Genomic DNA, 25316 nt, shown 5'->3' with positions numbered 1-25316 from the left:
TCAGTACCGATCTTCATTAGATGATATTTGTGTCAAAACCTTGAATCCAACGCTTCTCCGTCCTATATTAAAGCAAGTAAACTGGTTTTCACCCCAATATTCCCCCACACACACATACGCACGGTGACACCCGGTGTCACAATATACTCCAACCCCCTTGAGCGCCAGTAGAAATAAATGAATTTGCGTGTGTGTGGATTGGAACAATAAAAAAAAAAAATCCCCCCATCTTTTTATCAGCCTGGCCTTCTGCTGCCTCTCTCAATGCTTTTCTTTTTCTGCCTCACAAAAATGTCCCGCTGCATTATTCGCGGATAGGACAGAAGGGCAGCTCCTGAAGAAAAATGTGAGAATTATACAAGAAAAAATCATTAATCACTTGTTGGTCTTTAAACACTTCTTCTCCTTCTTTTGCTCTTTTGTCCTCTTCAGCCACACAAGAGCCTGCTGCCACAGAGAGGGACAGGGGCGGAGGACAAGAAGTGGAATAAGACGTCTTGGAAGAAATCCCCCCCCCCCCCAAACACACAGAATCACACAAAAAAAAACACACACAAAAAAAATATTTACATTCACTGCCCTTCCCACCCTCTCTGCAAGTTACCCAGCAGTTTAAAAAGTCGTTCTCGTCGCGAAGAAAAGAAAGAAAGTCCAGGTTCTCCAGCGAGACGCGGGGCCCCGGGTGTTACGATGGCCCTCAACACACGCGTGAAGGTAAGAAGGTCTCCCTTCATGTCGCTGCTGCCATATGTGTGTTTGTGTGCGCGGATGGCGCGCTGGCGTTTTTATGGTCCTGTAACCCCGCGCACATTTGGCGAGGTCGCGAGGGGTGGCGAGTGTGGCCTCGGGGGTCCTTTGGATTCCTGAGACGTTTGAACGGACTCGGAGTTTGTGCAACTGTTTTTTGGTGCGTCTGCGACCCCTTTTAAAGTTTGAGAATTAACTTTTATTTAAGGGGTCGAACGATGAGAAATGTGTGTGTGTGACCATGTGTGTGTGGGAGAAGGGGGGAGAAAGGGGGGTGATGAACTGGCCTCTCTCTATAATAATTCACCAGTAATAACACGATACCGTGTTCTGAAAGAAAAAACGCACTATTGGAAATTAACCAGGATCGATCGACTCTCCGTTGAAGACTCCTCCTGCTTGACCTGATCAGAAATCAATCGTTTAGAGATTTGAAGCGAAAAGATGGTTCTTCTGGAGCGCGCGCTCGATGAAGTGGGTGGAGGGTGTATCGACGGAGGTGAAGGTATCACACGCAAGCAGAGGTGCAGGAGAGGAGAAATGAATCGATGGTCACGCGGAGTTCGTGGATGTCCATTTGTGGCCAGAGAGGGTTCAAGCAGAGGACACGTTTTTTTTTCTTCTTTCTAACCGATGAGGGCCACTGGTTCTGACCCCTCCTCCTCCTCCTGACCCCGCCGTGGCTGATGGAGCCTCGGACATCCAACCCCCCCCCCCCCCACCTCCCTCCTAACCCTGGCCCCTCTAGTCATAACAGGCCGAGTTCAGGCCACTGTAACCCGCGGGCAGGTCGTGCAGTCTGAGACCCCACTCTGAGACCCCACTCTCACACTCAGACACTCAGACACTGACTTGCGCAGATAAGCGCAGGTGGAGGTCAGACGCAGGACAGCACTCGCTGCTCCTCCTCTGTGGGGTCAGGTGAGACGTCAAGTCTGACACGTGACACCACGAACTAAAACGTTGTTAAAACTAAAGTTTCGAGGTGAAAATATCTCGCCTCAAACCCAAATTTGATTTTTATAAATCACTTTTTTTTCAGTTCAGTGTCAAGCAGTGATCAATCTTATTAAAAAAAAACGTGGAGAGTAACTTCTCTTCTCATGAGAGATTAAATTGAAAACGCGTTTTAAATATAATCAAAAAGTCTGTAAATAAATGAAGCTTTCATAATGATAATCATATTTATTAATTTGCTATCGGCTCTCTTAAAGACTCAAATACTTTTTATTCAGTTTTACCCCACATTCCAACATGAATTGATTTATTTTTTTGATTCATTAAAACGGTAATATTAGCGAATAAAGATCTATTAATTACAAAGAAATGTAAAATATATCCATAACGAAATTAAGTTAAATGAAAGTTTAACTCAATTTTTTTTTTTAATTTTAAGATTCACATTTTAACCTAACTATTCTTATTATTAAGGTGTATCTAGTGTATTAGAAAATGTTGTTTTTACCGGTGCCATGTTGGTGCAGGTTTGTTCATGTTGGCAGTCTATTGAAGGCAACTCTTCCTTTGTGTATTCCAAGAGCAGATTAAAGAACTATAAAGACAGTTTGATTTGGTGTTAAGACGCAGAGAAGCTTCTTTCATTTCAGCCACTTTCCCATCTAAACTAGAGTCATGTGATGTTTTTCCTCTTTAAAGGTCAATGAGAAGCTGCTCTTTTGACTCCACGCTGGTTCAAGTCCAGTAGTGGTTTTAAAAGGATTTTATTTTTATTTTCAGAAAATTTTCAAGGGATGTGATAGACCTAATGGTTATGTCAGTATCCTACTACAGTTTTTAAAGTTATCTTTCTTTGTATACATTTCAGTGCCAATCTGCCGACAGTGTAAACACATCTGCTTCCACTCAACCTCTTCACAATCCAGACAGTCAGATCATTCTAAATTCTGAAATAATTCGCTATAAAATCAGATTTTTTTTTGTCCATTTTAGATACACATTCTGTAAACACATAGCAATTCTGTATTTGTCTTTACAGTAACACAAAAGCTGCTCCCTTTGTTTTGTATTGTGTAACAACATTTGCTTTTGATCAAAATAAACTATTACTCAGTCCTGTCAAAAATGTAAAGGTAAATAAAAGGTCATGCTGTGGATACATTAAACACAGCAAATGAACAACAAACTTCAAGTAATTAGATCCGGATTGTAATGATTTGTTCTTACAAGTCAATGTAAAATATTTGATGAAAAAAAACTAAAATGAAATGTTCACAATGCCTCATCAATCTGAACTGGGTACAGGAATCTGTAACGGATGGCTTGCTGGTAATGTATATGGCATGGGTGCCAAACTCAATCAGATGAGGGGCCAAAATCTGTAAAAATCTATATTTATCAAACTGTCTTTACCAGGAAGTGTGAGGTGGATTGCCATATTTTGGTTTTATTCTTGGCCCCGTCTATCTTGATTATTATCCTTGATTTTCTATCAAAAATCTATATTTCATAGCTAAGATCTAGAAAAGAATAGGTCTAGGTTAAACAACATGAACATTAGTCTACTATTATTATGACACAACCGCCCGCAGGCCACATAAAATGCCTTGGCAGGCCAGATTTTGGTCATGGACCTGGACTGACATATAATATATATTACAAAGCACAGATTAATTTTACAAAGTAAAAGCCTACAAAATATTTGTCTTTAGCTACTGCTACTCATAACAACGATTTGTTTCAATGTAGAAATGAATAACGACAATTTTGCTCTCTTTGTCGGATGAATGACTAAAGCTTCTGTATGACAAAATGGTTGAGCGATACGATCTTTTTAAGGTTCATAAAAGCACCAGCAAAATTCATGGAATTAGTGTTTAATATGTGTCTGCTATAAAGGTGGTTTCACTTTGCACCTGTAAATCCCCCATAAAACATCTACGTATCTCATGTAAACAGATACAAGTAAACTTCCCCATTGTAGCGTCACACAAAGTTTTCACTGTCATTTGAGTAGTGCCCAACATAAAATGGTGAATGATATCAATTGAACAACAACAAAAGAGCTTCATGTAACAGCAATGAATCACCAAACTCAACAAGAAGAAGGAAAGTCATCTGATCTCACTGTCTGTGGTGTCAAGATGTTTTCAAGATGTCCGCGACGGCTTTTGTTGACGGACGGCATGAATAAATGCTTTGCACATACTGAGGCATCATTAGCTGCGGTTGTGTTAGCATTTTTCTCCAAGATTGAATATCCATGTTTACATGACACGACCTGTTTCAGAAGTGCATGACCGTCCAGAAGGGTAAATAGCGTATTAGCATTGGTAGCAAACCACAACCTATTATGTGTTTTCTTATGCAACGTGTTGATGTTCAAGCGCTAGCATCAGCTGCTGTACATACTGATCCAGTCACGGAGACGGATGGTACCGGACCCCCATTTGTAAAGAATACATTTAGTGGCCCCTTCCTCCACCAGAACAGAAGGAGACACTGGTTTGGTGTCATCTGGGTAAACACAAAGTCAGTCTAGATATAAAGATCAGGATCAGACCATCGTCTTAACTCCACCTGATCCGAATGAAATTCAATCGTACGATCGAATCATCCGTTTCCAAAAGAATGTTTGCATGAAGCGATCATTTATTCTGATTAGGGTGAGTCCGTGTAATCGCAGCTATTGATGCCACGACTCCTTCCCTCAAAAATCAATGCATATATGCATTTGGCACGATTGTACGATTCCTCAAACTCTTGATCATTTGTTAAAATGAGGGAGAAATAAGAAGACAGCCCCCCTCATTTTCAACCTTGACGGACCAACATGTCATGATCACCTGTTCACAGTCTAAGTAACAAATACTACATGCACCATATCAAATTAATTTGTATAAAACTACAATATATTCCCAATTTGTATTTGTCTTTTCAAGGATTTGAGACATGAAGTGCAACTTGGTGAGGTTTAAGGGTTTTTACAGGTGAAATAAATGTGCTTATGTCACTTGATTAATTCACATTCAAACCACAGAATTCAAAGGTTATTTCAAGTGAGATATTTTGAATCATCTGTCATTATTTGGACATCAGCCGCTAACCACAGTTCTTACAAATATAGACGCTACCATCATGTCTGAAGCTGTTGTTCTCTCACTTCTTCTTTTACTTGTTCAACTTTCACATTGTAAAGTCTCCAAGTGTAGCTAATTGGATGGGGCAGTTCTATACGCCGAAGGAGATACAATGGCAGAAAGAGAGAGTTTTTATACACCACGTCGCTGCAGCAGCTTGTCCTCGCCAGAATCCTCCAGTGAATCCAATTTCAGCAGCGAGCTCCTGCAGCTTCATTAAAAACATGCTTGTTAAATTTCAACTCCTGCTGTTCTGCTTCTGCTTAAATACCAACTGAGTACTTGTTCCACTGCAAGGGACTGTTCTCTTACTCTATGGGCCTGGGTCGACACCCCCCCTCTGAACCCCCCCTTTTAAAAAAACGTTATATGACTTCTGGCGCACACAAGCTCCTATACATACGTGTTTGTGTGCATTTGAAATTGTGCTATCCAAATGATTCAGTAATACTGAATAAATTAATTAATTATGGTTAATAACGGAAAAGCTTTAAAATCCAATTGCAATTTGAAGTCAATAAAAAGGATGGTACAATTAAATAGATCAAAGCTTCTTTCGTTTTGAAATCAAAAATATAAATATCATTTTAAAAATCAATTTTATCCGTATGTAAAATTGTCCTGCATTATATGAATTTGAAATTTTAAAAAAGGGATAAAATAAGGACGTGTCAACAATACATCAAGATACAAACTGTTATTATATGTGTTTTTGTTTATTACATTAGAATATAGAAGGTATAAATCCCGTCTTTTCATCGATGTATTTACCCTGATAAATAGCAGTTTAATGCTGAGAACTGGAGCCTCGAATTTGCTCAGAATTGCGGAGCAGAAAAAAAAAAGGCGATTCACTTTTTCGATAAAATACGGTTATTCACGAATATATCACAAATAAATGTATTGTATTTCTGAACGACTATGGAGAAATCCCTGGTAGATGTTCAGATTTGTCACCCAGGACTTGACATTTTAACAATCTGCGTGAGTACTATAGTAGGATCGCTTTTGTGCTGATGTGGATGGATTTGTGGATGTAAATCCAGGACCAGCGGCGTTGTTTGGGAGAATTACTGCCCAATGTGCAATGAACACCACGATACAGCCGTTAAGGAGGTAACTGTGTGGCATATTTTCTGGATGTTGTTATTATTGTGCTATTATTTGTGCTTAAGCTGCCAGTAATGGCTCGTGCTATTCATTATAATTCTGTTTTTAGACAATGGTTTGTGCGCAATACAATGATTGAGCTGCTTAAATGGTTATTATACAATAAATGTTACATACAAATTACAAAAACCTATATAAATTGTTTTATTTGTGTCGTTCTCATATAGATACTAATCATTTCACCACTATTAAATGAGAATATTAAACGTTTACGCCAGATGTGTTAATCCGTATTAAGTCGGATAAAAAACGAGACATCAGTTGATCATTTTATTTCATAGTTAAGACATATTTTCTGATCAATACAAAAGCTGCTACCTTTCCGAACGAAAGACGCTGATTTATAAATGGATAATAAGAGCTGCACTTAAAAAATGCTATTAATATTATTGAGACAAATGTGAATAATATAAAAAAAATTAAAGATTTAGCTCGATTATATAGTTGAAAACGCGTCAGTGCTTCTTCTCTACGAAAGTTAATAATTAGACGGAGGAAGAATCTTCGTGTCTTCATCCATCATGGACCAGATACCCCCCTCCCCCCCACACCAAGACCCCCATTACTCAATTTATATACTTTCATCCTGCTCTTATTTTTTACATCACATTTTTCACGTGTATCGTGTATGTGTTTTTGCTTCTGTTGTGGTCGCTCATGGCAACAACATACACGTTAATGTTGTCGCCACTTCATCTCACTATTGTAACAATAGCTGGACATAAGTTCAGCGATTTACTGATGGCTTTTATGATCATATTTAACATTTCATATAAAAACAATAACGTTTATAAAACCCTATTGTTATTTTAATACAAGTTATTCATTCATTCGCTTATAGTGTTGGGTATGAAAAATGGATATATTCATATTTTGTTTATATTTTATTTGAGATGATTTAACATTAATTTGTTTCACCTTATTATTATTATTATTATTATTATTTATTATATTATAATAATAAATGTTGTTGGATAGCGTTTAAAACCCCAATAGTGTAACGATAACACACGTGAATTTAAGCAGAAATGCTTTAAATCAAAATGATTTAAACATATTGTGCATAATGTGTTTAGGTTATTTCAGTTCCAATTTAAACATGAATATTTCTCTACGTCACTATCATTATTAAGCAACATTATTCAATCTGTTTTTGTGAACCGATATTGACGGTGATCTTGACTGTTTGTAATACTCCTATTGTACGATTTTCAAACGAATAGTATACATTTTATATTTCATATGAATCTAAAAATATTTATATTTTTTAAATCAATCCTGGTTGTTTCTCTGTTTTTCTCTGAACATCATTTTCGCCGCTTAGAAGCGCGTACGCTTCACGGTCATTGTCTCTCTTAGGTTCTGTCTTTTTTCTTTCTTTTGTTTGTTTGTTAAACTCATCCATTCTTCTTCATAGTCGTGAATTGAATACGATCCAATTGAGGCTAAGTTAATGAATGTTTATTTTATTTTCTGTTTCCATTGTAGATTCAATAAACGGGCACCATTGTCGACTTTTTTATGTGTTGAGTCGTATTTAATTGCTTATGATGTCGTTACGTCTGTATGTTTTGAGCTAATAGAAAAAAAAATGAACGAATGGGCTGGTTCATGGTTTGTTGTAGAGAAAATAACGGTGAAGAATAAGACGAAGTGGTTTTTATTACATATTTTAATGGAAAGTCTGTCACAGGCCACAAATCCTCGTCCAGAGATACAGAAGTTCACGTGTGTTGATTTTACGGTCATCTTTAGGCCAACAAAAAAAAAAAGAAGAGTTATTGTAGATATATTCCAACTCTGCGTGGGTCCGGTTCCCCCCCTGCTTCTTCCTCAAGCAGCACCCCCAAAACCCCAAGATACGACACCCACAATACGCGCACATACACACACCTTCCAGTCACGTGATTGATGAACTAATGAATGCGGTGGTTGCGGAATAAATTGGGATTCGTCAGGAATATCACGCCGTGGCAGCTCCGGTGGTTCAACTTAAAAAGAGAGAGAGAGAGAGAGAGAGAGAGGGAAAAATCCCCCCTTTACCATCGTAGATAGAGAGAGGGAGAGAGAGAGAAGAGTGAGAGAGCGAGGGGGGAGCAAGGGAAGAGAAGACACCATCAGAAAGAGAGAGGGGGAAGAGAAAAAGAGGGAAGGAGGCTGCAATAAAACAAATTTGGACGGGTGTGCGTCTTGCGGGTGGACAGCGTATTACGAGACGAAGGAAAGAAGGAGGGAAGTGAGGAGAGTAGAAAACTCTTCTTCCTCATCCTCCACGACAAGGCGCCAGGAATCCCTTCTTCCCTGAGTCATATTTTGAGCATCGTGGTAAATATGCCCCCCGACTAAGCCATATTTCTCCGTGTTTCCTCATCGTGCATGTTTGCTGTCGTGTTGTTTACACCCCTCACCCATCATCATCATCACCATCATCATCAGCGGCGGCAGCCATTGTTTATGGCGGGGCGGGAGAGAGGGAGCAACGTGAGCCGATGGCTGTTGATATTTTAAGAAGCACTTGGATATTCTTCTCCATCTTTCTCCCATCACCTCCTGCCTGTCTCCCCCTCTCTCTCTCTCTCCCTCTCCCTCCTCACTCGCTTGATTTATAGTGATCGGAGTGTCAGGCTGTGAGGGAGGGCTGCAGCTCGTGCTGCTGACCGCCATAAATCCTAAACCGAGGCGAAAATTGACGCTGAATGTGTCGGGAAGAAGAGGGAAGAGAGTCGACATATTTCTCTGAATGTCCCCCGTCTGTTGCTGCTCTCTCTCTCCCCCTCCTCTCTCTCTTTTTCCCTCACACACTTTACTCTCAGTGTGACACTGATGCTCCAGTCTTGAATTACTTCGGTGACCAATTAAGGGGAGATTTGTTTAAATTTCGGCCCGCCCCAGTCGCTCATGAAGGAGGAAAGTCTCATCTATCTAGCCCGAGGGAGCCCCGCGAACTGAGAGGACCGGGTCTAAATTAGCCTGTGAGCCTCTACTCGGGGAAGCAAACCCACTTTAATGTGAATTTACCCACCCCATTATAGATCTGTGCCTGTTTTTTTTTTACCCCCGTGTGTTGTCTAGAAGGCTGGAGGAACTGAACTCCTGGCGCCATGACCATTGTCAGCGCCTCGTCCGAACCTTTCAGCACCATCCACATCTGACCAGTTCACTCCATTTCTTCCGCCACAGAGGTCAGCAGACATCCGGGTGTCGCTACTGAGCGGTTGTTGTGGTAAACGTTGTTTGCAGATGTTATCCGCCCAACAGGAAATATGCTATGATATAAACTTGATTTTTAATATTTATATCCTTCACTTAAATATAGATTGAACAAAGCACGGCCGTTAATTTATGCAATATGCTCTTATATCTCGAATAATAAATAATTGTTCATATTAGTGGTGAAAACCATCATGCATTGTCTGAAAGGTTGTTTGAGGATGGATGGATGGATGGATGGTGTCGGTTTACGGTATTAGATTTCCCGGCTGGTTCCTCCTCCACCAGCATGTAACTAAATTAAAGCAGCCTCGTGTCTCGTCACACCAGCCAGAGGAGGCAGTACTTTCACGAGCCAGCAAAACAAGAGGGTTTCTCGCTTCTCCACTCGCACTCGTGCGTCCACTCCCGTCAGCTCCTTTGAAAAATAGAGATTAAAATAAGATTTGCAAACGCGCGTAGCTAGGTTTTTTTTTTTCATTTTCAATGTTGGAGATAATTCCACATCAAACCCGCTGAGCGAGTCCAAAATACTTGAGCAATGATTCGCGTCCATGTCTGGGATCGATTAAGAGCGTCTGATCTCGCGTCTTCTCCCTTCTTATGTGGCGGATCCAGATGTGAAGCGTCGTTAATATTTGACTTGGCTTTGTCTTAGAAGAATGTGCAGCCTTTTGTGACGATCTGGCTCAGAAAAAAAAACATGGCGAGAGAAGGATCGTAGGTTTTTATTTGAGCGTGGATTAACGACGCGTGGGTCGTTCATTTTTTGTATTTTTTTTGCTGATCTTTTCAGTACGTCACATACGTGGAGGAACTCATTCATATCGTGACATATTTCAAGATATCCGAGACAAGACCGCGTGTCTACTTGTCGGTCGAAATATTAGTCAGAAATAACATTTTGAGGTTAAATTTACGCCACATGTTAGAAATGAGAAGTTCTATAAATTAAAGTCGAGTTAACGGCCTCGCTTGAACATAACCTTCTCCCTACACACACTGTCTACGTCTTTTCCCGATTAATAATGGAAAAATAAATCAAAAAGTCTTCGTTAATTAACATAATTCTAACCCCATTTAATTCTGGAAAAAAAAAAGTATATGAGGTTAAACTTGATAAATCATACATATAAAGAAGGAGGGGGGAATTTAAATTATGTATTTATTAAAATACTAACTCGGGTAATTGGTGTTGAATCACGTGTGAGAAAATTGCATGAATAAAAATATATTCTCTATATATTTCGCCGGTTCGAAGTCCGGCGCGATCCTCCGACCGGGTAGCCGTGGAGCAAGGCTGTGTGCTGCAGCCGCCCGGACATAAATCACCGAGGCCTCATAAATCTGCAGCAGCTGGACGTTAACGAGCCCAAGATTTAAGTGCAGAGGAAATAATGTTGGCTAAACATGTTCACACCACGGTTTTAGGGAGCTACAGTCATAATTTACCGCCGCTACATGACTGCTATGGAGCTTTCATTTTTATTCTGAGTAATAATAGCGCTAGAAAAGGAATAGTACTGCGCCCGCAACCATGCTGTTACTTATATATAGGTATATATATATATATATTTATATATATATATATATACCTTTATATAAGTAACAGCATATATATATATCGTTAACCCATATATATATAGTGCTTTTCAAAAATTTAATTTAGTTTAATTTATTTACATAATTCAACTACTAATGCAGAATGAATTGCATCAGGTGTATTCTGAAAGGCAATGCAAGAGAGAGAGAGAGAAACCAAAACAATATTATTATACCAATTTGGATCTCTTATCTCCTCGGGGCCGCACATATCCGTGGGTGTTTCCCGCGCTCCTTTATTCCCGCGCTCGGACGATTATCGTTCGGAAATCAATCAATAATAATCTCCGTTCGTTCATAACCCGTATGTATTTTTTTTTGTTGCACGGGGTGAAAAAAAAACGAGTGGGGGACACGAAGCGTCCACGGGGGCTGGAGAGCAGCGATAAGAAAGGACCGGAAATGTTTCCAAGTAGCAGAGGAAGAAGACCTCCTCATCCCCCTACACTTCATTATCCCTTTTTTTTATCGAAGTAAAGAGGAGCGTTTTCTCTTCAGTGTAATTGAACTTCTGTGTCGCTTCTTCTTTATCTGGCTCTGAGTGCGCGCGTGTGTGTGTGGGTGAGACGCGTCTATACGCGTGGGAAGATAACACCGTGACACACAAAGAAGTAGAGGAAGAGGGGGGTGGGGAACATGGACCCTCAAAAGGCCTGGATTATTAATAACGAATGGAGAAAAAAAATTCTCTGTAATGCTGCTTTGAAGGAACTTTCAATCTGGCCAAAGATGTTTCGTGACGTCTGTGATGTTGACGTCGGTCCTGCGCATCCGCTTCAGTCGTCTTGTCCTCCGATCGCTCCCAGTTTGACACCATGTAATACCCAACATCTGGACCGGCACCGGCAACGACAGACCAGCCGGGTCACACAGAACACTCGTTAACCCTCAGCCAGGACCCCCTATTGGACAGGAACGAGAACCAGATTTGACCCCCCCACTCTTACAACAGCCTTCTCTCTGACGCTGGCTGTCAGTCCAGCTCGGTTCAGGAATAGTTCACGGTGTCAATCCAAAGCTGGGGAGCAAAGGCGGAGGTGAAGAAAAAAAAAAAATCAACGTTCTAGTTTTTCTGGGACCAAAAGTGTCGAGATAAGAGCCGGTGGAGTCACTTCTGCAGGAGAGACTTTGGCCGCTGTGTGTATGAGGAAGACACTGCATAAGGAAAAGGTCTTGGTGATTCTGGACTCCTGGTCTGGTTCCGGGCAAAACACTCTCTAGGCGAAGGGCGGGGGGTGAAGGCTAGAGAAGCCCCCGAGCCTCAGAAATAAGCAGAACCCCTCAGACTCGGAGCTCCAGACAAGCGCAGGATCGTTGAGATTGATGGAGTCTTTTTCATGAATGACTCTTCCAGAGACATCCACGAGTGCATCCTTCATCCACGCTGTAAACGAACAGATTGATTAGAGGGTTCGGTTCCGTCCCACTCTGGTACCGGCTGCGTTGGAATTACGCAAAACCCTTGTGGTTCTGTGTCCCGGAACAGCTGAGGTTGATACGGGGAGCGTGGAGTGCAGGTAAGATCCAACTGCGAAAATTCGGTTCCGATGTGTGACCGGTTCTCCCGCGAACCGCGTTCGGTGCCGGACGTTAATTATCCGCCGTGTGGCCGCAGACTCCTCGCTAGTAAACTTTATCTGTATGTGTGTGTGTGTGTGTGTGTGCGTGTGTGTGAGGTGTAACGAAGGAAGATCTGTGATTTATGACGGTGTGAAAAGATCGCTTACTCAGAACCCCCACTCTTCTTCTTCTTCTAGGTCCCTGTCACTGAGATCTACCTCACTTTTCTTTGCCCTGAGATTATTCGCAAAGTTACGCAAATATTATACTTTTTTTTTTAATCAAAATAAATGTCCATCGCAAGTGGACGCGTACAATTTATGGCGCGTCGTTAAACACTTGATCTTAATTTTATTTACAATTTTAAAAGTGATCAGGGACATAAATGGTTATAGATATTCTTTTTAAATACCTCACTGCATGCACTATATAGAACAAAGAAAGAGGAACTGATCAGTTTGTCTTTAATTAATATTTATTTATAATGTATGTCTTTTATTATACAATTTACATTTGGTCACCTTTGTTTAACTTGAAAACACTCTATCTTTAGCCATCTAAGCTAATATTTGTATTAATTTAGTTCTTAAAAACATAATTATTATATTTAATATGTGTTTACTTTTGTGGCAAATCAGACCTCAGCACGTTTTTACTTTTGACTTAAACTAAACATTTTCATAGCAACTATATACGAGCATTAAAGTCCTTTCATGTCAAAAGTTTTGTTTAATATCTTTATTGGAAAACTTTACTAATTTATCTTTTTCTTGAGATCAGAAAAGCAGAAACCGTTAGTCTAGCTTTTAGCTAGTAACCACTTTAATGCTTGTCCTGATTAAGTAAAGAATAAAGAAATATCGATCACCATTTATTTTTATTTTTACTCCAGAATTTACTATTTTTCAAGATTTTTGTATAGTAAAAAAAATGGAAAGTACTGGAGTAATTCTAAATAAATGATAGATATTCCTTGATTATTTCTTCCTGAAATCATATTTGAGTAGATAATTGTTTAAACAAAATATATATCTTATGGTTTTTAGTCTCATTGCAATAGAGACGGGTTAACACACAAATAAATATAACTTATATTTTAATATATTTATATTTATTTTATATAAATAAAGATAACTTTTTATCCATCATGATTTTGTAAAAAAAAAGAAGAATATCTGTAGTTGGCTGACTTTTGGTCATAACTGATCTCAAGTCTGTAAATTCTCAACCCAAGCCCGAGTGTGTAGCAGCTTCACCTGAGCGGTTAAGCGTTCACTTCCGGTGAAGGAACCCGAAGAGGCCGGGAAGAAGCCACAGAGAGTCCAACATGACTGTGATTCCATTGATTTTTCCATACATCACTGACAAGCTCAGAGCACAACAGCAATGGAAGTGAAAGAGTGTGGGCGAGTCGAGCCAACTCTGTCAAACTTTATAAAGCTGACAGGTCTGGCCCAGGAATCCATCCGTGCAGCTCTTTCCGACCGCCGGAGCAAATGTAGTGATTAGATCACTATTGTTCCTCTGATCCTGGTGTCAGTGCGCGCAGACAAGGTTAGCGCCAGGTGGATCACAACAGTTCAGTTGGTATCAAAGAAGCTAAAGCTGTTTGTCGCCGTCGCTGACTCTTGCCAACACATCAAGAGTTGGAATGATTGACAATCGTCATCACCTGTGAGTAGATTGATAAGATTCCTGTTAGTAAGTAATACATACAAAATAGAAGGAGCTTAAATTGGTTTGTAAGTTTGAAGAAAGAGTTTATGAAACACAGAGATGGTTCAATTTAACGCATGAATATAGTTATTTATTATAGCAGTCAGTTGCTGCACGATCTTTTCCTATGTTTACCTCCAGTCTCTTAATGTAGATTCATCTTTCCGTCTGTCAATCATCCATGAAAAATGTCACTGCTTTTATCTGTTGACGTAACAATCCTCACAGTGGATTGATATCAATTTAATATCAGGCTGTTATTTGGAAAGGATAAACATCACAGGGAGATTACAAACACTTATTCTCATCGTATCTTTGGCTGAGACGTGTTTCTATAATATCTGCTCTTCTGAGAGAAAAATGGAAGTTTTCTTATCATTTAAATATAAGAGCGTCACAAGCATCATTTTCGTTTTACTCAAGTTGGTGTACATGTGTTTTTTACTGCAGTTCAAGCTGAATTAATGCAGTTTAATTTAAAACGTGTGGATTGAAACATCATAACAAGTTTTTAAAAAGCAATGTGTGTCCCGATTAGTATATTATTTAAGAAAATAGTTATTTTTACATTATAATGGAACATCTTTATTGGGTTAAAAACGTCCAACCGTTGGTATCACAGTGACACGGCAAGAGGTGAAGATCCTAAGACGGACAGTTCAACACTTCACAGTATCTTCAGTCCCAATGTTTGTGCCAGAGTAAGAGTGTCATTTAATGATGTTAAAGATCTTTGGCTACTCTGCACATACCTCAAGAAAATGTTCCGTGATAATTGCAAAGTGCAAAGAGTCAATAAAATAGATGAAGGGCAGTAAATACTTTAGGAAAAATCTCGCCATCTGAAAACGATTTAGGGAATGGCTGACTTACTAACCCGTAGTCAATTTTGTCTATTAAGCTTAGAGTTACCAAACCTGAGAGGTTAAACACACCAAATACCATAGCAGGATATAAATTTTAAAAAACATTTTCTCTTTTGGCAATTCATTGCTAGTACATTCAAAACGTTTTCGCCATTTTCTTGTTTTGAAATGATATTCAGTGTTGAATGTTTTACTGGAATCATTTGCTGCCAAACTTCTAAAAAGTATCACGTAACCCTCACCAGTACAATACTCTCTCCACTTTCATCTTTGTTTCTACTTTACTTTGTGACCACGGTATGTCTGAAAGGTGTTATATAAATAACACTGACATTATTATTATTTGACTAGAGTTTCTATGGTAGCATAGCAAAGTGTTTCCAATTGCAAAGTCAACATAAACAGCAGTAATACAACTAGATAGAAATGTTCTTTTCATATCCAGCTCCAGAAAGCTGATACTCAGAGAAAACTGTGGCTATTTTTTTTTTGACAAATCTCCGAAAACTGAACTATATAAAAAGTTTTATTTTCTCTACCAATAGCCTCAGACGTGCCCGAACGTCCACCAAAATGTATGCAGTATATTCCAGTTGTATTTCTAATCTTTAACTTGAAGAAATACAAGATTGCATCAACATTTTTTTAAAAGTGTGGCACAAAGACATTCCTCCATCGAACTCAAATTGTTAACTTGGCACTTTCCATGGCGGAGGAGGAAAAAGGGGGCACACACACACACACACACACACACACACACACACACACACACACACACACACACACACACACACACACACACACACACACACACACACACACACACACACACACACACACACACACACACACAGCTCCACCCCGACTCCTCTCCTTCTCTTTATCTGGCTTCTTTTGAGTCAGAGGTTAAAGATTAGCATCTCTGATAAAGATTAACTGGAGCTCAATAGAAGGTGCTGATGGCATGAGATTCTGCTGCAGGACTGCTGGTGACACTCCAGCAGATGCATGACCCTGCCTGCAGCCACACATTCTGCTGCGTGCACGCCGCCCCGCGCCAGAGATAAGACCACATCACACAGCACCACTGAAATGACAGAAATATGGACGCCACGATGCTAAATGTAATGAATATACACAAAGAAAATACCAGGAAAACAGGAAAAAAGGCTTAAATAAATACAGCAAACTCATAAAAAATCTCCCTGAAAAAAGGGTCACTTGTTCATAGCTGTTAGCACCAACAATTGGTTGACTTCTTCTGGGCTAAAGTAGCGTGCTAGCTTGAACAAACGTTCTTCTTTAAGCGTAAACTGTGTGTAGATGTGAAGGAGGAATCCAGGTCACGGCCGAGTCAACCCTTCAACCGGTCACTTCAGCGACAGGATGTTGGAGGTTTCAGGACTTTTTGTGTGTGTGTGTGTGTGTGTGAGATCAAGTGGTGAAACGTTCGTGTCATCGTGGAGGAGGAAGCGCAACACGAAGAAGAGTGTTTTTTAGCGATGTGTTGCGTTGCTGGTGTTTCGGAGGAGTTGAAACCCGATGAAAAACGGCGTCCGTGGCTGGAGAATGATCTGGAATGTAGTGGTGAAGTCGACGGGCCCGATTTGTCAGAGATTGATGGTCCGGATAGAGATTAGAATGTTTGGATTTATTTCGAGAAACTTTTTTTAAAGGAGTAAATTGAGGATCTAAATCCCCGAAAAAATTGAACATAACATATTCCATGCTGTGGTTTTTCGCTCACCAATGAAGAAGTCACTCCTCAGAGGTGTTTCCCTCCCATTTGCAGCCTCGTGTTTTTCAACAGTTAGTCAACACGGCAAACAATGGCGGCGGCTTCAAACCACAAGCTGTGCAGTTTTACGTCATTAATCTCAGACCCTCAGTCCGTCAGTGCGGGAGAATCTTTCAACAGCCGGAGATTATTCAAGCAGTTTGTTCAAACTTGTCTCACAACAAGTTACATTTTTAATCCAAAATATAAAAAAGATGATTAGGAATATCTCTGTGGGGACAAAAAATGATTATTAGTGCAAGTTAAAACCTTAGTTTAAGTATTTTTGGTGGATATAAACTGACTCTGGAAGGGAAAAAAGTAGTTTTAATGAGCGAATACACTTATAAAAGGCGGGTTAATCGAGCACAGAGTGTACGGGACTAGATTAGCAGTTATACATAAATAATAATAGTCAATAATCAATTAAAAAGGGATTATTGTGCTGCAGCTACTGTGCTCATACAGCTCAAAGTTACAGATAATACATCAGGAATTATTTAACTGATCAATATTGATATTGAGAGTAAGTTATGGTTTAGTTAAGGATTCTAAGAGAGGGAGTGTGTGACGTCATACATGTTTGCTACAACACTCTTGAGGTGGAGATAGCGGCGGCGTAGAGGAGTTCGCATGATAGATTTTCTTGTGATCACATGAAACCCAAACCAGGATCGAGGCCTGGAAGGAATGTTAATGGAGTGAAAGCGGAATATAACGCTGCATGGCGTGATGTCATTTCCGGAAAGAGGAGACCTTTTCTTTTTTTGGTGGGGGGATGGGAAGTGAAAATAATAATGTTTTCTTCACAACTATTTGGGATCAACAACAGAAAGAAAATCATTTCCATAACTGTGTTTTCTTTTAATCTTCAACCTGTTGCCACTATTTTTGTCATGTTTCCAAACATTTACGTGTGCTGCTGCGAGGAAGGGTCTCCCCACTTTTATGCCACTTTTGGACTTTAAAAACTCACCAACAGCTTCTCTTGAGATAAGAGCAGAAGGTGATAAGGTTCTCTCATCTGTAGGTTTGAGGTCAAAGTGAGCCGCAGCAGATCTTCTGGACAGACCCCGTGAGTGTGTGAGGATATACATGATGCTGAACAGAGATGATGAGAGGATTTATGTAGATGGATATTTTCGTTGGGCTGTCCCCCCCTTCTATCCTCCTCCTCCTCTTCCCCTCAAAATTGGTTGATCAGCTGTTGTGTCTGTGGAGGCTGGCCTCCTTTGTCCGGGGCCTGCAGCTAGCTAGCTAAGCTAGTCCGCCTCTGCTCCACTTTATGTGCAAGTTTGGAGTCAGACTCCGAGGACGCGAGAGGAGACCCTCGGGGGGGCGAGTGTAGAATGGACGGTCGGCGGAGCGGTGAGTGCTCGGGATGAGGAGATGTTGCTGCCGTAGGAATGAATGTGCGGGGCTGGTACCGGGAGGTCGACCCGTCCTGGGCTGCTTGATTTATGTGTTTGCTGTCAGGAGCTGCCGCGTTTTATTCCCGCACTTTAATAACAAGAGAAGCTGCAGTAGTGTTACACATGTGACTGCTGATGTGCTGCAGCAGCTGATGGATCGAAGGAGGCTCCGGGCGGGCCCCGGTGCTGCTCCCGGCGCTCGGGACAAACTGGCCATATGTCATGTTTGCTCTCCTGGTGTTCTCACTGGAGGTCTATGGGAAGCATTTTTTAAATTATTATTATTATTATTCCGTTTTAAAAAAAAAACATTAGGGTACTCAACAGAAAATACCGATTTTTGTATATGTCTGCTAAATATTTTTGGGGCGTCTTTTAATAGCTCGTTTATCCAGATAAAATAAAATTAAAGTATTATAAAGTTTTAGTTTCGTTTGATAAGTCAATTTTTAAATCGTAATTAAAAAAAATAAAAGTAGGTTAGTAACTTAAATAAAACAGTACATCACGCGAGCGTTTATAAAAATAAAAATAAAATATTAAAATAAAACTTTAGGTGATTTTTGTTTTCACTTTGCTGTTGTGCATTTTATATCCAGTCGTCCCTCTTTACCTATTTTGGTCTTTTCTTCCTCTTTCTCCTTTTTTCTTTTTCTCCAATGACCGGCCACAGTTTTCAGGGGATTACAGGAACTTTTCCACCCAAACATCGGAAAATAGAATATCATCATTTGGTGAGTTATTTTGTTTGTTATTATTATTATGATTATTTATATTATTATATTTATAAAGCTGCGTTCTGTATTTGGTTGATGTTTTAACGTCCACTGGAGTCCGGTGGATACTCTGATGTGCGTCTGTTCACGGAATATTTGGTGTTTTTTTCGTTTTAATAGCACATTTGTTCGTTTATAAATGATTTGAGATAGATTTTCATATGGGATTATTTAGCTACGAACGCAGCTGATTTCAGAGATTCGACGAAACCATGCGTATTTGAAATAATTCAATAACTAGATTTCTATGACGACTTAACGAAAAAGTTGAGAAAATAACTTGTATTGTTCTGTTGAAACGAATATTAATTATTTGTTCTAGATTGTGTAGGTCATTAAATCTGAGAAATAAACACGCAATAATATTATATTTAGTCACCGTCTTGGAAACTACTTGTCAGGTATTTTGTAAAATGTTTAATGTACTATTCAAATAGCGGGTTTAAACCGAGAATGCGGTTGTATTTATTACATTTGTATGTGTATGAGTGCTGACGTATGCGTTTAATGTAATGTAATGACACGTGTTATTGCAATATCATTTGAAGGACAGTCTAAAATGGCCGGCGGGTCCAAACGTATAGTAGGAAAAAAATCCAACAGTTCATCATGTGATCAGCATCATATTAAAACAGCGTTTGAGTTGGAAATAATGGAGATTCGCTGCAGCTCGAGGAGCAATTGCACATCATATCTACTTTTAATGAAGTGATATTGAGAAAGAGAACTCGCTGAGAAATATTTGTAAATCCCGGGGTAGAAGGAAAATTCTTTGGTGACATCCTCAGTGGCCTCCGAGTCCGGAGGGAAAATGTGAAGAGGATGTGTGGAAGTCACTGAGTTGTGAAACTCAATATCCGTGACACAATCCGAACCTCCGAGCCTATGAAGGAAAATATAGAAGAAGAAAAAAAAACCCTCCTCCCTTCACTTGAGCATCACTGCAGCTGCCCTCTTCTCCCACTCGCAGTGACACCAAAATAGCTTATTTGGTGTTTTTTTTATTCTCCTCTGTCGTCCTCCGCCGTCAGAACATTCTTCAGTCCCGATGGTTCGAATGCAAAAAGCTGCCCAAGCACACATTTGTGCTCCCACATCCGCCCACCTCGAACTCATCGCCTCATCTCAGCCACGGAGCTGCTGCTATCTGCTTTTAAAGTTGCTGTTTACACGCACACACACACACGGACACACGCGCGCGCGCACACACCAACACACGCACACGACGAAAGTCATAAATCTTACGCAGCCATAAACAACCCGGATTGTGTCCTGAATAACAAAAATAGTGAGGAAGAGAGAGAGGCTGTGTGTGTGAGAGAGAGTGTGTGTGAGTCTGTGTGTAGCAGCGGGGTGGAGATGAGGTGTTGAAGTCTTGACAATACACTGCAGGTTGAGTTTGTGCAGCGTTATGGACTTCTGCTTCTCAGGAAGTTCTCTAAGAAAACATGTCTGGGCTCCTGAGTTATCCAGCTTCTTCTTTGTTTCCTAACCAGACAACGTGACCTGATTTGCGTCCCTGCAGATTAGCTATGTCTAATGTTAATCCTACTTTTGATATCAGTCAGAGAAATTTCGACAGCAGTTGAGATAATCTTTATTGACAAAACAAGATTTGTGTTATTGGTGTGTGTTCTGGGGAGCTGGTATAAACTGGTTTCATAAGAAACTCATTTTGGCAGTTTTTTTGGCTTTGGTTTGGTGAAATGAATCGCCGTTTTATTTAGATCTAAACACTCTCAGTAGCCAAACGTGCTCTTGTCAGAGCAGAGACATGGTCCAGGTGTAGCTCCTGGCTCCACGCCACCAAAGAATAACCCCTGTATTTGAACTCATGGACACACGAGAGATAAGGTCCTGGCTGGATCATTTCAAGAAGATGGTTGAGTGGTCTGGTGCAGGGATGAATGCCTAGGATGATGATTCTGGAATGACTACAAAAAAAATCTGCACAAAGTTTGAATAAAGAAGATTAACATTAGGGTTAGAACCACATACACACTTTTTATTTCTGTTATACACTTAAAAAAATACATTTTTAGCCATTTGTTTATTACTTCTGCACGTTTTAGAAAATATATCATTTTAAACAAACTTTAAATAACATTAATTTCCACATTCAATAATATTTTTTCTTTGAACAAACATATATATTTAAGATAATTTGTTTTTAAATTGAATAATGAGAACATTTATCAAATCCAAACAAAAAAAAGCGCTAATTTAAACTTAATTTGCATTAATATAGAGAAGAAGTATAGGCTGAGAGTGTTTGGGTTGTTGTTGCTGATGTGTCACTTGTGGACAAAGTTGGCTGGAAAAAACATCTTTATAAACACAAGTTGAACCTTATTTTGTACAGAAAACAACATCACACTTAAAAATGAGCACAACGTTAACTTTTTCTTCACCTTGTTCAACTTTCTGAAATGCACAAGAAGTTTCATTCAAGTGTGAGAAGCTGCCTCGCATTATAAACCAATAGTACAGTGTTATTACACTGGAGCAGGCATGGGCAAAGTGCAAAGGAAAACATCTAGAAACTGTTTCTGTTAGCTAACCATTTCATTTTGTATGTATTATAGTATTAACTCTTACTACAACTTTCTCACGTTATTTTTTTTAATTTTATTTTCCTTTTGTGAATATTTATTGCCCCTCAGAATAATTTGAGTTAATGTGGAGATCATATTTGTATATAAAAAGTTATTTTATATTAGTATACTAAATAAAGGATGATCGTTCTATTCTTGCTCGCTTTATTTAATTCCTTTTTAAGTTAAGTTGTTCCATCATATTTGGGATATTCTCTGTTTTGGTTCAACGGTTCCTTACAAGAGTCAAAGTATAAAATGTGGCCCCTGAGGTCATTTAAATATCCACCCTGCACAGGAGGAACCGTTCTTGTGTTATTGTGTATTATGAGACAAAACAAGGAACACACTATTGAAACTAGTATATAAGTAATAATAAAAAATACACAAACATGAAGATTAAATACTGAAAATAAATATATTTTCTGAATAGCGTAACCATAAGTGAGTCTGGGTTAGATTTCACACGTTTAACTGTTTTGTTACGAGGCTGTAACAAGTGCATGGTCACGTGTTTCCTGTTGAATTAGGTCATCTAAAAAAAAAAAAAGCCCAGAGCTCCTCTGACAGGTGATGGAAGAGATCAGTCAGGAGCTTCTGTAAAGAAAGTTAAAGACTGCTGTGCGTGCGTGTACGTGTGTGTGTATAAGTGAGTGTGTGTGTAGCTGAGACTCCCTGACATACACGCTCACAACTGTGTGTGAAATCAGCATCATCGGTGAGTGACGCCGAGCGCTTTGATGGGGGCATCCGTGCGTCCACATGTCAAGCCCTGTTATTTCCTCCCGCGCGGCCCGTCGGTACCACATGATGGGCACGAGTCGAAGACTTCCACCTTCTCCATCTCAGGCTCCGTGAGCGAGCAGAGCTGCTGAGGACCGAGAGGATCCACCAGGAGGAGGACCGAAAGAAAGAGCCACACACACCCGCGCAGGGACGCGAAAAGAAGGGGGAAAAAACATGGATCGAATGGATGGAATGGGGTGATTTTTTACGCGATTTTCGGAGGGTGTTGAACGGAGTGAGCGGCCGCTGAGAGGAGGAGGACTGGGGGTGAACGGAGAGACATTTGAGGCCATTGTTGTCAGCAGCAGCAGCAGCAGCAGCAGCGGTGCAGGCAGAGCTGCTGGGGCGGAGGTGGAGGTGTGAGGGGTGGGGGGCGAGCAGCAGCCAGGCTCCCGGTACGATCTCTCGTCTGGTCACGTCAAACTATACCCCCCCTTGACCGGAGTCGACCCAGAGACCAAAGAGTCCGTTGATGACACACCGAGCTCCGTGTCGGCGTCGAGCGCCGTCCGCCGCCGCCGCCGCCGCGGGCTCATCGCGGTCCGCGCAGCCAAACGCCGGGACGCCCTCGGAGTTACTGAAAAACCAGCGCGGATTTTATCAGAAGGATTTCCTCCGATCCGAGAGGGGACTGTGCGGTGTGATGCGACGGGGCTGCGTCCCCGCAGGACTGGACCGGGACCACCGGTGCTGAGGAAAAAAAAGGTAAGGCCGTCCAGTCCTGGTCCAGTCAGGGGCAGCGCTCGGAGGGGAAGCCAGTGTATCCGAGGCAGTGATTTATGGCCCGCATGACTTCAATCTCAGTTCAGGAAGAGTTCACATTGCTTGAGAGACCCCCCTTACAGGGCATTCCATCTCTGTCCGCGGTTCTGTTTTTTATTTCCCTCGTACTCCCTCTGACCTCCTTTATCCCACCACGACCGTTCGTACTTTATTTACAAAACAGAAGGCCTTGTACGACTCAAACGTGCCGCTTTCTTATCTTCAAAATACAAATTATTTTCTGGTTATATATATATTTTTTAATGTGGAGCCGCCGCAGACTTGACTATTTATCGGTGGGTTTCAACGGTTTCCAGGAAAACGCACCACGTTATTCATCGGAGGCGCCATTTGTAATTTTATATCCCAGGATAAAACACTAGACACCTTCCACGCCCCCCTCTCTCTTCTTGTTGTTGTTTGGGTGGTTGTTTCTCTGTCAGGATAAGTGGATTATTCACGGAGGCGTCTAGTACAGTTGCTGATTGTATTAAGCTGTGGACCTACAAGCCAGGGGCACAGACATTACATGTCCCGTTTAATGGCCTAACAGTGATATGATTTAATAACATATTCCTCCTACTCTTTCTGCCTCTCTCCCTCTCTCTCTTTCTCTCTTTCTCTCTCTCTTTCTCTGCGCGGGACTATTCCTCAGAGCAAATAATTAGGATTCCTGCTTGTCTTCCAGAAAGATAAATGGCTGACATGTGTGACGTGCTGAGAGGTGGAGTGGGTCTGGACTATTCCAGCCACTTCCAACAGAAACACCAGATAACAGTAACTGTGAGGGAGCCCAACAGTTTTAAGAGATACATCGGTGTTCTTTTGGGGGGACTCTCGCTATCTTTTTTATGTATTTACGTCTTTCGATCGTCTAGTCCGTTATATTTATTCTTTATTACAAATATTTATATTTATATATATTTTTTTTTAAATTACAAATCAACATAAGAAACGCTTGAATGAATACAGCAACGTCAAGTACATTTCGACCATTTGTTGAAGCAATTGCGAAATAAATAAATTGTTCCTTTTAAAATGTGACAAATAAATGCGAAGGCGGGGAAACGAAACAAAATAAAACACTTTATTTCCCTTTTACTTATTTCGATTTTTTTTTCTTCAAAGAAAATGTATTCGTATTTTATTCGCACAGACAAGCAATTATTCTCTTTATTATTCAGCAAGAATCATTTGCAAAAAAATTAAAACCGACGTTTATTTCAAGTGTCGTCAAAGAGTGGCGTGTTATCTCCAGAGAACTAGCCGGTGCCAGGTGCTCACCGACGAGTGACATGGCGGGTGTAGGCCCACTCCGCCGGTGGGCGACAGATAGAGAGCCTGCCGCCTGCTTCTTCTTGCTGGTCCCTCAAGGGGCCACGACTGACCCTGATGGATCACCAACACCAAGCTTCAGCGTTTGTGTATTTTAAGCACGGTTTTGTACGTTAAAAACGTTAAAAAACAACAACTTCTAAATTAAAAAATATATGTAATATTATTATCTATGCATCTGTCGATGTATTTATCAATGTATCTATCTATAGATGTATCTTTTTATGTATGTATGATCCATCTATCTATCTATCTATCTATCTATCTATCTATCTATCTATCTATCTATCTATCTATCTATCTATCTATCTATCTATCTATCTATCTATCTATCTATCTATCTATCTATCTATCTATCTATCTATCTATCTATCTATCTATCTATCTATCTATCTATCTATCTATCTATCTATCTATCTATCCATCTATCCATCTATCCATCTATCCATCTATCTATAATAATAATTAATATATTTCCGTGTTACATTTAGTGTGTTGTTGGGGAGAAGGTTTGCGTAATAATTGTGTTGCCGTCGATGTTGCAAGACTCCTCTATGACGTGTGTGTGTGTGTGTGTGTGTGTGTGTGTGTGTGTGTGTGTGTGTGTGTGTGTGTGTGTGTGTGTGTGTGTGAGTGTGTGAGTAGTAAAACACGAGCAGCCGGGCCTGGCAGGAATAGAGATGGATCAACACACAGACTCACACGTTACACAACCAATGTCACGTTGGCATCTTGAGAAATCACACCTCTACTAAAAACAATTAATAAAATAATATAGAGCATAATATTTGTAATAATAGTAATACTTATTTGAATAACAACGACCAAAACAACACTAGGTATCATTGTTAAAATAATAATCATAATGATAACAATAATATTAACTTGATATTTTATTTGTATATA

General features: G+C 40.2%; 1 protein-coding gene across 6 annotated transcripts in view; it reads left to right on the top strand.

Moving 5' to 3' along the window:
* The window catches only part of hoxb3a (homeobox B3a), a 39370-nt gene that overhangs the window by 8812 nt on the left and 5242 nt on the right, over nucleotides 1-25316 (top strand). Inside the window, exons 1-2 of one of the 6 annotated variants that reach the window (XM_087809674.1) lie at nucleotides 11051-12343; nucleotides 18831-18891. The gene's annotated coding sequence lies outside the window, so the exon portion shown is untranslated. Of the gene's footprint in view, nucleotides 1-5; nucleotides 715-11050; nucleotides 12344-18076; nucleotides 18114-18830; nucleotides 18892-22242; nucleotides 23019-25316 lie in introns of those variants that run through there. The other 5 variants (XM_087809673.1, XM_087809672.1, XM_087809670.1 and 2 more) reach the window with 5 other exon arrangements.

This window comes from Callionymus lyra, chromosome 15, assembly GCF_982586985.1.
Source record: "Callionymus lyra chromosome 15, fCalLyr1.hap1.1, whole genome shotgun sequence".
Classification (NCBI taxonomy): domain Eukaryota; kingdom Metazoa; phylum Chordata; class Actinopteri; order Syngnathiformes; family Callionymidae; genus Callionymus; species Callionymus lyra.
This window is presented reverse-complemented; position numbering and strand designations above follow the sequence as displayed.